The following is a 14,042-nucleotide window of genomic DNA, read 5'->3' as shown; positions in this document are numbered from 1 at the left end:
TATGCCCGAGTATCACTCTGAAGCCTCAGTTTGTAATCCTTCCAGGGTACCTCCTCCATCACCATCTACAAGAGACAAACGAAAAAAAAAAAAATATTTGTGAAGAATAACAATCCTGAAAAATATCAATGTGACAGGAGGAGGCGGAGGTGAGCTGTGACATAACCTATTGTGAATGGTGGATCCTGTGTTATCTACTGTATATAGAGGTGTTATCAGTCCTTGTACAGGGGGAGGAGGTGAGCTGTGACATCACCTATTGTGAGTGGTGGATCCTGTGTTATCTGCTGTATATGGAGATGTTATCAGTCATTGTACGGAGGGGGAGGAGGTGAGCTGTTGTAGCACCCTGAGGATTCGGCTGCTACAGGAGTATTGCACCTCAACCCAGAGGTGTGATATTCCACTCCCGGGTAAGGATGGAGTGTGGAACTGAGCTCGGTAGGCTGCATGCACTACACACATCCCATTTCCGAGGAACAGGCCGACGGTACTCCCACTTAGAAATGTGCAGGTACAACCGAGCCTGTTCCTGGCTGGAGTGGGAGGGGGGTGGTACATCCCATGTAGTGTAGGGGCAGATAGGGGGAGCAGTCTGGGTAGTGATAGGAGCTCATTGGGTGCTGGTCACCTGAGCTCACACATAGAGGGATATATAAGGAGGGCACCAACTTAGATCAGGGTCAGTCAGCTGCAGAGGACAAGTTCAGACGCAGAAAGTGAGTTGGAGAGGAGAGAGAAGGAAACAGCAGCCCTGGAGAGAGAGAGAGTGGAGCAGAGAAAGACCCAGAGGGGGAAGACTGAAGGGACCCAAGAACCCAAATTAGAGCACCGGGTGAGGAGTCAGCATCAGGGTACCGGAACCCAAGCTGGTGGGGGCAAAAACAATCCCTAGCCAGAGACCGGAGATCGTGGGCAGCGTTTGCCACGGTCACCCACCATATTCACCCCGAAGGCACACCACATGAAGGGTCAGGGAACCCAGGGCCAAGGGTGTCCCAACAGAAGGCCCGAGGGAGCTGGACCTAGGTGGATCACTGGTGGGGACGGCTGAAGAAAGGACAGAGGGAGAGCTCAGGGCCACGCTCCGGACTTGTTTGGGGGTTGGCTGGATCCAGGACCTGGTGGACGCAGCACGGCTCGGGTGGTCACTCGGAGCTGGAGTGACCAGTACAACATCTGCAGTAAGTAAACACCCTTAACTGCACAACCCGACTCTGTCTTCACTGCCGTCTGCACTACACCACCACAACCCCCATCCTCTGCGCCTGTCCCCTCTGAGGCTATACCCCTCCCGTTGGGGGTTATCCCACCAAGCTGCGCATCCACCATCAGCCTCAGCGGACCCTGCTGCAGCGGCGGCCACAGTGACCGCATCACAACGGGTGGCGTAGTCGACACAAAAGAACTTTAGTAACATCTGTAAAGCTGCCACATAACACTGAGCTTGACGCCCTGGGCACGGGCCGGGTCACAGCCGCTCGGAGACTACAACCCCCCCATCTGATCCGGTGCCGGGTATTCCCCTCAAAAAGGAATATGTCCCAGGGGGCGCGTCAACTTTGGCGTAGTCGGCAGGATTACGTGCCCGCAACACCCGGGTACTGCGTGCCTGAAGAAAAGTGCAAGTTTACCTCAGAAAGAAGTCTCCCGCCGGTTCCGGAGGGTCCACGCCATCGGACCCCATCACAAGTCGTTTCCCGCCGATTGTCCGCCATTTCCAACTTGTTCCCGCCATCTGCAGAGTTTCCCGCCACTGGGCGACGCTTCCCGCCAAAACCGCAGATTTCCCGCCTTGGAAGAGCAGCGGACGCCATTATGGGCGTGCCAAAGGAGGGCAGGAGGCCACCTCCCATCGTGGGCCAGGACAGAAAATGGCGCCAAAAGTGGAAACCGCCCCCACCAACAGAGACTGTGATGTTGGAGGTGTCTGTCAGCGTGAAAGAACTACCCCTGGAGCTGACAGTCACCGAGTTGCCCCGGGACCGCCCTCGAAGTGGGAGGAGACGAAAGGAGAGAACAAAGATGGGTGTCGCCTGGAGCAGTCTGGAGCGAGCGCACCCGGAGGCAAGAGGTCTAACGAGGAGTAGCGGAGGAGCTCACCCGGAGATGGAGAGAAAGCAGAACAGCACCGGCCCGCTGGCCAGGAGTCTGCTAGAGACCGAGGAAGGAGGGCAGAGCAGCACCGGCCCGCTGGCCAGGAGCCTGCCGGAAGAAGAGCAGAGCAGCACCGACCCGATGGTCAGGAGCCTGCTAGAGTCCACAACCCCGCTAGGTCTAGCGGAGATCTTAGCGCAGCTCCCCCGAGACCGGGAGTGTGCACAAACTGCCCTGGAGGGCCTCGCAAGGAGGATGGCCCGGGTACAGCGTGAGATACTGGCGGAGTGGAGCCGGGAGATGGCCCAGCAAGCAGAGACCAGTCAACGGAGCACGCTACCCTGGAAGAGGAAGCAGACCGCCTCTGAGGATGGCGCGGGAGGACCCAAGGCCGGAGACGGCGCCGAGGAGGGAGCCGAACGCATGGAGGCAGGTAAAGGGGACGCCTATACCCCAAGCCGAGAAACCGCCCACCTGCCCCAGCTCCCCGTCGCAGAGCCCGAAAGTCCCCCTGCTGTGCCCGTAGCTGCCATGTCACCGCCATGGACTAGGCCCCGACCGGAAGCCGCCGCAGCGACCCCTGTGACGTCACGCGCCTCGACCCGGAGCGTGACAAAGCAGGAATTACCACCAGCCTGGTCGCAAGGCCTAGTACCCCCGGGCGCCGCACCACCAACAGCGCCCCCTACCTCCGCGGAGCCTCCGGCCTGGCCGCAAGGCCAGGTAGCCCAGGGCGCCGCCGTCCTAACGGTGCCCTTCACCTTCCAGGTGCCCCAGGCCTGGCCGCAAGGCCTGGGCAACCCGGGCGCCACCACCACCGCGCCCGCGCCCGCAATACCAAGGGTGCCACACCTGGGGGAGGACCTCTTCAGCCAGCTCACATGGCCGGACGGGCGACCCTTCATCTGGCCCGAAGGATACCATGGGCTGGAGCGGCAACAAAGACTAGGGCCCTTGTGTGAACCCCTGATCCCGGCTCCGAAGCCCGTGACTCGGGTCTCGCCTCCTTTAGAAGAAGCCCAATTCGTGTGGGACCCCACGGGAGAAGATTTGATGGGGTTCACCGGAGAAACTCGGGCAGTCGCCGCTGAGCGTACTGAGTGTTGTCGTCAGCAGCTAGCAGAGTTTAAGAGAGAACGGGAGGAGAGGCGGGTCAGAGAACAACAGGCCCAAATCCGGAGCGCGGAGCAGAAGAGCCGGACTAGGAGGAACCCCCGTGCAGCGCATTGTCCCCGCACCATCGGGACAGTGATAAAGTTCAACCCGCAGCATGGGTGGGGCTTTATTCGGGACCGTAACAACCGCGGTGACGTTTTTGTGACTCGCAGAGACGTCGAGTCCCACCTGCCGGAAGGTCACAAAGGCCGTGACCTCTACGTCGGAGACGAAGTCACTTTCACCCGGCACAAGTGTGCCAAAGGACCTTACGCCCTCCACGTACACCGCTTGACGGAGGAGGAGTTGCGGTACGGAGAGGAGGAGCCAGAGGACCCGGACGGGTCTGAAGCAACACCATATCAAGAAAAAGCAGGAGGGAGCCGTCGTTGAGGACGGGAGTAGAGACTGTATATAGTTGCCCGTCGGGGCACAGTGAACCGTTAGAGCTAAAATAGTCCCCGTTGGGACCAGTGAACTGTTTACCCGTTAACCCCTTTATCCTACAGGCTGAGGACTGTGAGCAGCCATTCCCTTCCCTCTACCTGGCCGAGGACTGAGAGCGGCCAACTTCCAACTTCCCCTGTATATAGTTGCGCTTCCTAAAGCGCCCCCTACCGGTTTTATAGGAAAACCAGTTTTTCTGAGAGACTGTCGCACTTTTCCCGGACACACGTTGCACAGTGTCCGGAGGAGGAACCTGAAACAAGAGACGACGAGAATGTTTATATGAAAAGTTTTATATATATAATGTTTTATATGTTTTATTATGTTTATATGAAAAAAAAAAAAATTTTGTATGTTTTGGTGTTATTTATGTCTTACAGCCCGAGGACGTGCTGTGATTTACCAGGGGGGAATGTAGCACCCTGAGGATTCGGCTGCTACAGGAGTATTGCACCTCAACCCAGAGGTGTGATATTCCACTCCCGGGTAAGGATGGAGTGTGGAACTGAGCTCGGTAGGCTGCATGCACTACACACATCCCATTTCCGAGGAACAGGCCGACGGTACTCCCACTTAGAAATGTGCAGGTACAACCGAGCCTGTTCCTGGCTGGAGTGGGAGGGGGGTGGTACATCCCATGTAGTGTAGGGGCAGATAGGGGGAGCAGTCTGGGTAGTGATAGGAGCTCATTGGGTGCTGGTCACCTGAGCTCACACATAGAGGGATATATAAGGAGGGCACCAACTTAGATCAGGGTCAGTCAGCTGCAGAGGACAAGTTCAGACGCAGAAAGTGAGTTGGAGAGGAGAGAGAAGGAAACAGCAGCCCTGGAGAGAGAGAGAGTGGAGCAGAGAAAGACCCAGAGGGGGAAGACTGAAGGGACCCAAGAACCCAAATTAGAGCACCGGGTGAGGAGTCAGCATCAGGGTACCGGAACCCAAGCTGGTGGGGGCAAAAACAATCCCTAGCCAGAGACCGGAGATCGTGGGCAGCGTTTGCCACGGTCACCCACCATATTCACCCCGAAGGCACACCACATGAAGGGTCAGGGAACCCAGGGCCAAGGGTGTCCCAACAGAAGGCCCGAGGGAGCTGGACCTAGGTGGATCACTGGTGGGGACGGCTGAAGAAAGGACAGAGGGAGAGCTCAGGGCCACGCTCCGGACTTGTTTGGGGGTTGGCTGGATCCAGGACCTGGTGGACGCAGCACGGCTCGGGTGGTCACTCGGAGCTGGAGTGACCAGTACAACATCTGCAGTAAGTAAACACCCTTAACTGCACAACCCGACTCTGTCTTCACTGCCGTCTGCACTACACCACCACAACCCCCATCCTCTGCGCCTGTCCCCTCTGAGGCTATACCCCTCCCGTTGGGGGTTATCCCACCAAGCTGCGCATCCACCATCAGCCTCAGCGGACCCTGCTGCAGCGGCGGCCACAGTGACCGCATCACAACGGGTGGCGTAGTCGACACAAAAGAACTTTAGTAACATCTGTAAAGCTGCCACATAAAACTGAGCTTGACGCCCTGGGCACGGGCCGGGTCACAGCCGCTCGGAGACTACAACCCCCCCATCTGATCCGGTGCCGGGTATTCCCCTCAAAAAGGAATATGTCCCAGGGGGCGCGTCACTGTGACATCACCTATTGTGAATGGTGGATCTAGTATTATCTGCTGTATATAGAGATGTTATCAGTCATTGTACAGGAAGGGGAGGAGGTGAGCTGTGACATCACCTATAGTGACAACAGTGAAAAGTGTTAGACTGAGGTTCTTGGAACCTGCATGAAAACTTATTCTGAGGGTCCACCCTCCATGTATCAAGAACATTTACAAGCTTAAATGTAACTGTAATCTTAGTTGATATCATTGCACATATCACAAAGGTCTAGTAGGTCATTTATGAATTATCCCATAAGAAATCAATTCTGGTGGTTCCAAAATCAAACTTGGGTTGTCTTCTGCTGGACCTTTGTTTGTCCGTTATATTAGGGAACCAATATTATGTCAGAGCCGCTGAAGAGTTGAGTGAATTTTCCAAAATTTAACTTGGGCACTTTTGCTCAATTTTGAAGGGGTAAGAGATGCCACTTTGCATCAAATAATTTTTGTGTGATTGGAATCAGCAAGGAATAAAAATGTTAAAATAAATAATACATTCTTATACTCTCCTCTTTTCAGCTCTCTCTGTACCGGTCATGCTGACCCCGGTCTTCCGATTGGTTCCTCTTCAGCCTTCTTCTCCTTCTGACCATTTCTGGGTCTTTTTTCTTCTGCGCTGGCCATTGACTATGACACGCCCCCTGGTCCGAGCGTGGGGGAATACCCGGAGCCAGGTCTCTGTGTAATGCTGGGGGTTGTAGTCTCCGTGGCGGCGACCCGGTCCCGTGGCTCAAGGTGGTGAAACCAGTGGCGGATCTGTTTATTTGGTTTTTAATGTTTAAATGTCCGACTACGCCACCCGTGGATTGCGGTCACTGAGAACCGCTGAGGCTGATGTTGTGTGCGCAGCAGAGGGTAGTATAACTCCCCACGGGGCAGTGTCTACAGATGGTGAGGGTTGTGGTGCGTGGGCGCAGCAGAAATGACTCAGAGTCCGTGCAGTGCAGTTCATGGTCTTTACTGTTGGTAATGAAGAAGGCCCTGCCGGGAGTATTGGCTAACATTAGAGGCCTGGTCAGTCTGTGAGCGAACAAGAGTCCCCCTGGCCAGGTGGAGGTGGAGGCCTTCCCGTCTGACTGCACTCTTCCTGGCTACCTTGCTGTAGTCGTGTAGTAGCCCACGTCCCTGAGTGTACCGTGTGGTGCTCACCCGTATGGCTGGTGACTTGGGGCCTTTGGTACCTTCCGCTCCTCGATGGCGGTGTGCCGGTCCCTTGCGTGTGACTGAGCCTCCGGGCTTTCTATGGCCAGAGGACCTGAAATCCCCTGCCGTGTGGTTTCTGCTGCTGGATGTATAATCCCCACAGCCTCGGACTCCGGTGTCCAGTTCTCTGCGTCTTCTGCCAGGACGAGCTCTCTGCTCCAGTCCCTGGCCTTCAGCTCCTGGCTCCTACAGAGCTCCTTGCTGCCGCTCTGTCCCTTCCTCTGGAACTAACTAACTAACCCCGCCCCAGATCCAGTTTATAAAGGGCAGGTTCCTCCCCTCCCTGGACTGAGGCAGGAGGCGTGGCATGCAATAATGCTCCTGACCAGGAAAACCCATGCTCGCTCTCAGACATGGTATTTCTACCACTGTGGCAACCAGACCCCTGGGGTGGCACATTCCCCCCTAGTGAATTTTAGTACTCCGGGACTAAACATATTTTATGAAAACATAACATAACAGGGTATAAGTAACAACACAACATATATACAAGAAGTTTAGTCTTTATAGATCACGGCGCTTCCGTAACCAGGTGTCCATGTCACCCAAGATGCACTTTGAGGGACCCGTCCCAAACCCTCAACGTAGGCCCTGGGGTGGCTACAGGGCATTGATGATCCGGAGTTGGACCACGTCTTCAGCCACCTCCACGGGTTTTTGTTCTGTGGTCTGGGACAAAAAGGGGCACTTTACAGGTGCAACTATTTACAAGGTACAGTTCCGGTTATTCACTGTCCATAACCTGTCAGTCCATGAACCTTGTCGGGTAACTAGAAAAACACAATTAATATGCAGACAACAAACATTAAACATTTCAACAGTTGCAATATACTGGTATATATACACTGCATTTAGATTCTCCAGCGAGCGGGCATCTGACCTGTAGTGCTCCTGGTGGACCTACGTAACACACTATTTGGTGGTGTTCTTTCTGGGTCCCCTGTTTCCACCCCTTGTGTAGTGGGCTCGCTAGTATCTGCACTACAGGTGTTTGGAGATGTTACGGGTAGGTTGGGCAGCTTTCTGCGTACTCTTTGGCTTACTACAGGCACGGCAGGCTCACTACTAGCAGAGGGTTGATTCTCCTGGGCTGCTGATATGGAATCTTCTGCCTCCGGGGCCAGTTGCTCTCCCAACTCTACTTGCTCTTCTGTAGGCCCTTGAGGGGCTGGCTGGAGAAAGATAAGGACGAGTACCACAATAGCGTTGTTAATTTGTGTCCAGGACCGGGGAAATTCTCCGAGTACTGTACTGACCATTTCTTCCCTTTCCTCTGCGGGTTGAGGGCTATCTTGGTCTTCATCAGTGCTTTGCAGCTGCTCGGGACACTTCTTCAGGTGGTCTCTGGGACAGTGGGTGTGGTCTCTCCTCCATCCTTACTGATAACGCATATTTTCGGATTTTCATAGCTTGAGGGCAGTATTGTGTACGGTTCTTTCTCCCACTGGTCATCCAACTTATGGAGCCGCCTCTTCCTCTTCAAGACCTGCTCTCCAGGTGCCAGGAGAACAGCGGGAGCATTCTGGTTGTAAGTCCTCTCTTGCCTTTCTCTTGCTTGAGACAGACTTCTCTCAACACTCTCCTGCACTTTCCGGTACTGCTGCTGCCGTTCTGTATCCCAGTCTACCTCTGGCGAGGTGTCCTCGGGTGTCAGGACTCCCATATCCAAGTCAATAGGCAGCTTACCAGGTCTTGCTCTCATTAGGTAAGCCGGGGTGCAATTGGTGGAATTTACTGGGATGTGGTTATACAAGTCCACAAGATCAGGCAGTTTTTCAGGCCACAGACTGCGTTCTTCCAGGGGCAACGTTTTTAGCAAGTCTATCACCACCTGGTTCATCTTCTCGCACAATCCGTTGGTTTGGGGGTGATAGGGCGTTGTCCTTATCTTCTTGCAGCCATACAGGTTGCAGAACTCCTGGAAGACCTCCGCTTCGAAGGCTGGACCTTGCTCAGTCAACACTTGCTCCGGATACCCGTGTGGACGGCAGAAGTGCTGCTGGAAGGCTCTAGCTGCTGTCTGAGCCATTAAGTCCTTGACAGGGACCACCACCAGGAACCGGGAGTAGTGGTCTACGATGGTTAGGGCATAGACGTACCCGGACCTACTTGGAGCCAGCTTCACATGGTCCAGGGCTACCAGTTCTAGTGGCTGCTTGGTGATGATGGGCTGCAGGGGAGTCTTCTGGCTGGCACGGTCCTTTCTTCTCAGGTTGCACGGGCCGCAGTCTCTGCACCATCTCTCAATGGCCCCTCTCATGCCTACCCAGAAGAACCGTTCACGCAACAGGAACTCCAACTTCTTCCATCCAAAGTGCCCTGCTCCGTTGTGGTATGCCTCCAGGACCATAGCCGCGTCTCGTCTCGGGACCACTACCTGCCAGGTCAGCTCATGTGTCCGGGAGTTGACAATTCTCGGGCACAGCTTCCCCTTGTAGAGAAACAGTTTACTCTTCTCCTTCCACAGCTGTTTGGTCTCTTCCGGAGCGTCTGGGTCAAGGCAGGCATCAGCCTGTGTAAGCATCTCTTTTACCAGGCGGACGGCTGGGTCACTGTCTTGCGTCTCCGCCCAGCTGTAGTGGGGTAAGGGATTGAACGTGGCAGAGTGCTTGTCCCTTACACAGTGGGAATACTGGGTAATCCCATGACGGTGGAACGCAGGGAGTTCAATCTCTTCCAGTTCTTCTGGATCTTCCCCTCCGTCCAGCAAGTTTGGCATCCTGGACAGGGCATCTGCGTTGGCATTTGTGCGTCCCGCCCGGTATTTGATGGTAAATTCATAGTTGGACAGCCGGGCCATCCATCTTTGCTCCAGGGCACCAAGTCTTGCAGTGTCCAGGTGCGTCAACGGGTTGTTGTCCGTGTACACAGTGAACTTGGCAGAGGCAAGGTAATGTTTGAAACGTTCCGTCACTGCCCACACCACTGCCGGGAACTCTAGCTTGAAGGAGCTAGAATTCTCAGGGTTTCTCTCTGTGGGCCGTAGTTTTCGGCTGGCGTAAGCAATTACCCGCTCTCTGCCCTGCTGGATCTGGGATAGTACGGCTCCCAGCCCCACGTTACTGGCGTCCGTGTGGAGGATGAAAGGTTGGCCGTAATCAGGGTAAGCCAGGATCTCATCCCCCGTGAGGGCCATCTTCAGCTGGCGGAAAGACTCCTCTTCCAGATGGTCCCACCTGAAAGGCGGCTTCTGATTCTTGGTCTTTGACTGACCCAACAGGAGGTCTTGCATAGGGGCTGCCATTTTGGTAAACCCGGGGATGAATCTTTGGTAGTAGCCTACCAACCCGAGGAACTGCCGCACTTCCTTTATGCTGGAGGGTCTTGGCCAGTCCTTAATCACCGTGATCTTATCAGGGTCTGGAGCTACTCCGTCAGCACTCACCACGTGTCCCAGTTACTGTACCTTTGGTTTCAGTAGATGACACTTGGAGGGTTTCACCTTTAGGCGGTAGCCTGCCAGGGCGTCAAACACCTCTGCCAGGTGTTTCAGATGGTCCTCGTATGTTTTGGAATACACAATGACAGAGTCCAGGTATAGCAGGACCGTCTCGAAATTCCTGTGCCCCAGGCAGCACTCCATCAACCGCTGGAAGGTTCCTGGTGCGTTGCAGAGCCCGAACGGCATACAGTTGAATTCGCTGAGACCCATCGGGGTGGTGAACGCGGTCTTCTCCTTGTCTGCCTCTACTTCAGGAACCTGCCAGTACCCGCTAGTAAGGTCCAAAGTGGAGAAGAAATTAGCAGACTTTAATGCAGCTAAAGATTCCTCTATCCTAGGTAACGGGTACGCATCTTTGTGTGTGATACGGTTGACCTTTCTGTAATCTACACACATTCTCATGGTGCCATCTTTCTTTTTCACAAGAACTAGTGGAGCTGCCCAGGGGCTACAGCTGTCCCTGATTACCCCAGCCTCTTTCACTTCTCGCAACATTCCCTTGGCATTCTGATAGTGTGCGGGGGGGTACAGGTCAGTATCTTTCCTTTATGGGTGGATGGTCTCCCGTGGGGATGTGGTGTTCTACCCCCTTTACTCGCCCAAAGTCTAGCGAGTGTTTGCTAAAGACTCTTTCGTACTCCTGAACCACCCGGTAGACTCCCTGTTTTTGGTGTGAGGGAGTGGAGTCAGTGCCCACCTGCAGCTTCTGACACCAGTCCTCCATTTGTTTCTCGGAGCCGTTACCCTCCTCTGGTTGAGATGGAGGCAAGGGTTCCACGGCCTTTACAGAGTTTTGGTTAACGATGAACAATTTGGCTAGAGTGGCATACCGGGGCAAGTATACTTCTTTTTCCCCAATATTTAGGATGCGGACGGGTACCCTCCCATGGCGTACATCGACCACCCCCCGTGCTGTCAAAATGGTGAGCCTACTGTCTGAGTGGACAGGTTCTATCATGGCTTGGTAGTCCCTTCCTCTTAACCCGATTGCAGTCCGGCACCAGATCATCATCTCACTTTTTGGGGGCATGGCGATAGGGAACGGGTCACTCATCCTAACGCTACCAATCTCACCACCAGACAGTTCTACCTGTTGCCTTTTCATCAGGGCTCTGATCTCTTTTTGTAGGACACGCTGCTGGCTGGAGCTGGCATTCACAGCAACCTGCTGTAGTATGACAATTATCTCTGCAAGACAATTTTCAATAACATTAATACCCAAGGTTATCTTAGGGTGGCTTTCACGACGGTCAGTGTCCACAATAATCAGTCCTTGTACTGGCAGTTCAACTTTACCAATTTTTATGGTCACCTCTTTGAATCCCACCTGCGGTACGGGCTGACCATTGCTGGCGATTCTCAAATCGTCATTTGGGTAGCGGGTAATATCCGAGTCATTCCAGTATCGCTTAAAAAGCACATAGGGGATGGTGGTTACCTGTGACCCGGTGTCCAGTAGTGCACTCATAGGAATGCCATCCAGCACCACAGGCAAGACTGGTCGTCCCCCTACGTACTTATCACGCCAGCTCGATGGGCCTGATGATCTTATGCCTGGGGATCGGCCCTCTGCCCCAGGTTGGGCCCGTTTAAATAACAGTACCTTGCCATATGTCCTGGTTGGTTGCAGCGGCGGCAGATGGGTTGTCCGTCCTCGTTGTACCGGTCGCTGGGTCTTCCTCTGGACGATGCGATCCTCCTTCGTCGGCTCCAAGGGACGTCCTCCGGACTGGAAGCCAGCTGGATCTTTCCTGGGGAAGACACCTGTAAAGACTGCACAGTTCTGGTTAGCGCGGCAACGCTTTTGGTCAGTTCTTGGACCTGATGGTGCAGGTCTGCAGCCGGGTCTTTGTCCAAAGCCTGCGCATCAGCTCCCACAGGCTCTGCAGACAAGGGCGCCGCCTCCTGGTGATCGGTAATAGCAGGGCGCCTGTGGGTTACAGCGCCACCCGGTGCCGGTTCTCGGAGCACCCGGATGGCCCTGTCTTTGAACTGCGCAAAGTCCAAATCAGGGTTCTGCAAGGCCATTACACACAACTGGGTTCGGTGGGCGCTGGACTGTAGACCCTCAATGAACTGTTCAGTCAACAGCTTATCCTCATTCCGCACGCTGTCGGGGTCTGCCTGCTTAATGGCTCTCAGGGCCTCCTGCAAATTCAAAGCATGGTCCCGAATACTGTCTTGTGCCCGCTGTTTGCATCCATAAAATTTTAGTTTGATCTCTGCTGAGGTGCGGGTATCAAAAGTGTCCTTTAGACGGGCCAGTATTTCCTTTACAGTCCCCTTTTCCCTGGCTGACCAGGACTTCACTTCATATTTGTGCTGCTCCGATTAACTGGCCTGTCAGGATGCTCACTTTTTGTTCCTCGGACAGGGGGTATACTTTGAATAGGCTATACAGTCTTTCTTTAAAGTCGCTCAGGGTATGCGACTCCGCTGAGTACTGGGGTAACCATGCCGCTCCGTGGATATACGGCATCGTGAACGGCATCACTGCGTCAGCAGCCGTGCTGGCGGTGGGAGCTCCCTCCATTCCTGGTGTCTTCCTCCCCCCTAGTTAAACGTGGCCTACCTTCCGTTGCTTCTTCTCCGTAGGCCGTGGCTCCGTAGGCCGTGGCTCCGCAGGCGATCGTTGGGGTCGAGGACCTTGCGTGGCGCTCTGGTGACGTCGGCGTCCGCTGGGCTCCTTCCAGGACTTCGCGCAGCATCAGTGTGTAAGGCGGGGCTTCAGCTCTCGCGCGCTTTTGGCTTCCACGCCCCTCTTCTTCCCACGCGGCATCCCAAAGATGGCGCCCAATGGCGGGAAAATGGCGGTGGATGGCGGGAAAACGGCTGCGGATGGCGGGAAACTTCACCACGGTAAATATCACAGTCTTTCTTCAGGCACGCAGTACCCGGTGGTTACGGGCACGAAATACTGCAGACTACGCCAAAGTTGACACGCCCCCTGGGCCGTGTGTGGGGGAATACCCGGAGCCGGGTTTCTGTGTAATGCTAGGGGTTGTAGTCTCCGTGGCGGCGACCCGGTCCCGTGGCTCAGGGTGGTCAAACCAGTGGCGGATCTGTTTATTTGGTTTTTAATGTTTAAATGTCCGACTACTCCACCCGTGGATTGCGGTCACTGAGAACCGCCGCTGCAGGGCAGACCGCTGAGGCTGATGTTGTGTGCGCAGCAGAGGGTAGTATAACTCCCCACGGGAGGAGCATAGCCTCAGGGCAGCGTCTACAGATGGCGAGGGTTGTGGTGCGTGGGCGCAGCAGAAATGACTCAGAGTCCGTGCAGTGCAGTTCAGGGTCTTTACTGTTGGTAATGAAGAAGGCCCTGCCGGGAGTACTGGCTAACATTAGAGGCCTGGTCAGTCTGTGAGCGAACAAGAGTCCCCCTGGCCAGGTGGAGGTGTAGGCCTTCCCGTCTGACTGCACTCTTCCTGGCTACCTTGCTGTAGTCGTGTAGTAGCCCACGTCCCTGAGTGTACCGTGTGGTGCTCACCCGTATGGCTGGTGACTTGGGGCCTTTGGTACCTTCCGCTCCTCGATGGTGGTGCCGGTCCCTTGCGTGTGACTGAGCCTCCAGGCTTTCTATGGCCAGAGGACCAGAAATCCCCTGCTGTGTGGTTTCTGCTGCTGGATGTATAATCCCCACAGCCTCGGACTCCGGTGTCCAGTTCTCTGCGTCTTCTGCCAGGACGAGCTCTCTGCTCCAGTCCCTGGCTTTCAGCTCCTGGCTCCTACAGAGCTCCTTGCTGCCGCTCTGTCCCTTCCTCTGGAACTAACTAACTAACCCCGCCCCAGATCCAGTTTATAAAGGGCAGGTTCCTCCCCTCCCTGGACTGGGGCTGGAGGTGTGGCAGGCAATAATGCTCCTGACCTGGAAAACCCATGCTCACTCTCAGACATGGTATTTCTACCACTGTGGCAACCAGACCCCTGGGGTGCCACAACTATGCTCCACACAGTCACATGGGATGCAAGGGACATCATAGACATTAATGGCTTGTGTTGCACCCAACATGACTGCGAGGCCAAGTCAACAGA

Source organism: Phyllobates terribilis, unplaced genomic scaffold, assembly GCF_046119375.1.
Source record: "Phyllobates terribilis strain yellow unplaced genomic scaffold, ASM4611937v1 Scaffold_8__6_contigs__length_399053987, whole genome shotgun sequence".
Lineage (NCBI taxonomy): Eukaryota > Metazoa > Chordata > Amphibia > Anura > Dendrobatidae > Phyllobates > Phyllobates terribilis.
The sequence above is the reverse complement of the archived record's forward strand: the minus strand, read 5'-3'. Positions refer to the sequence as shown.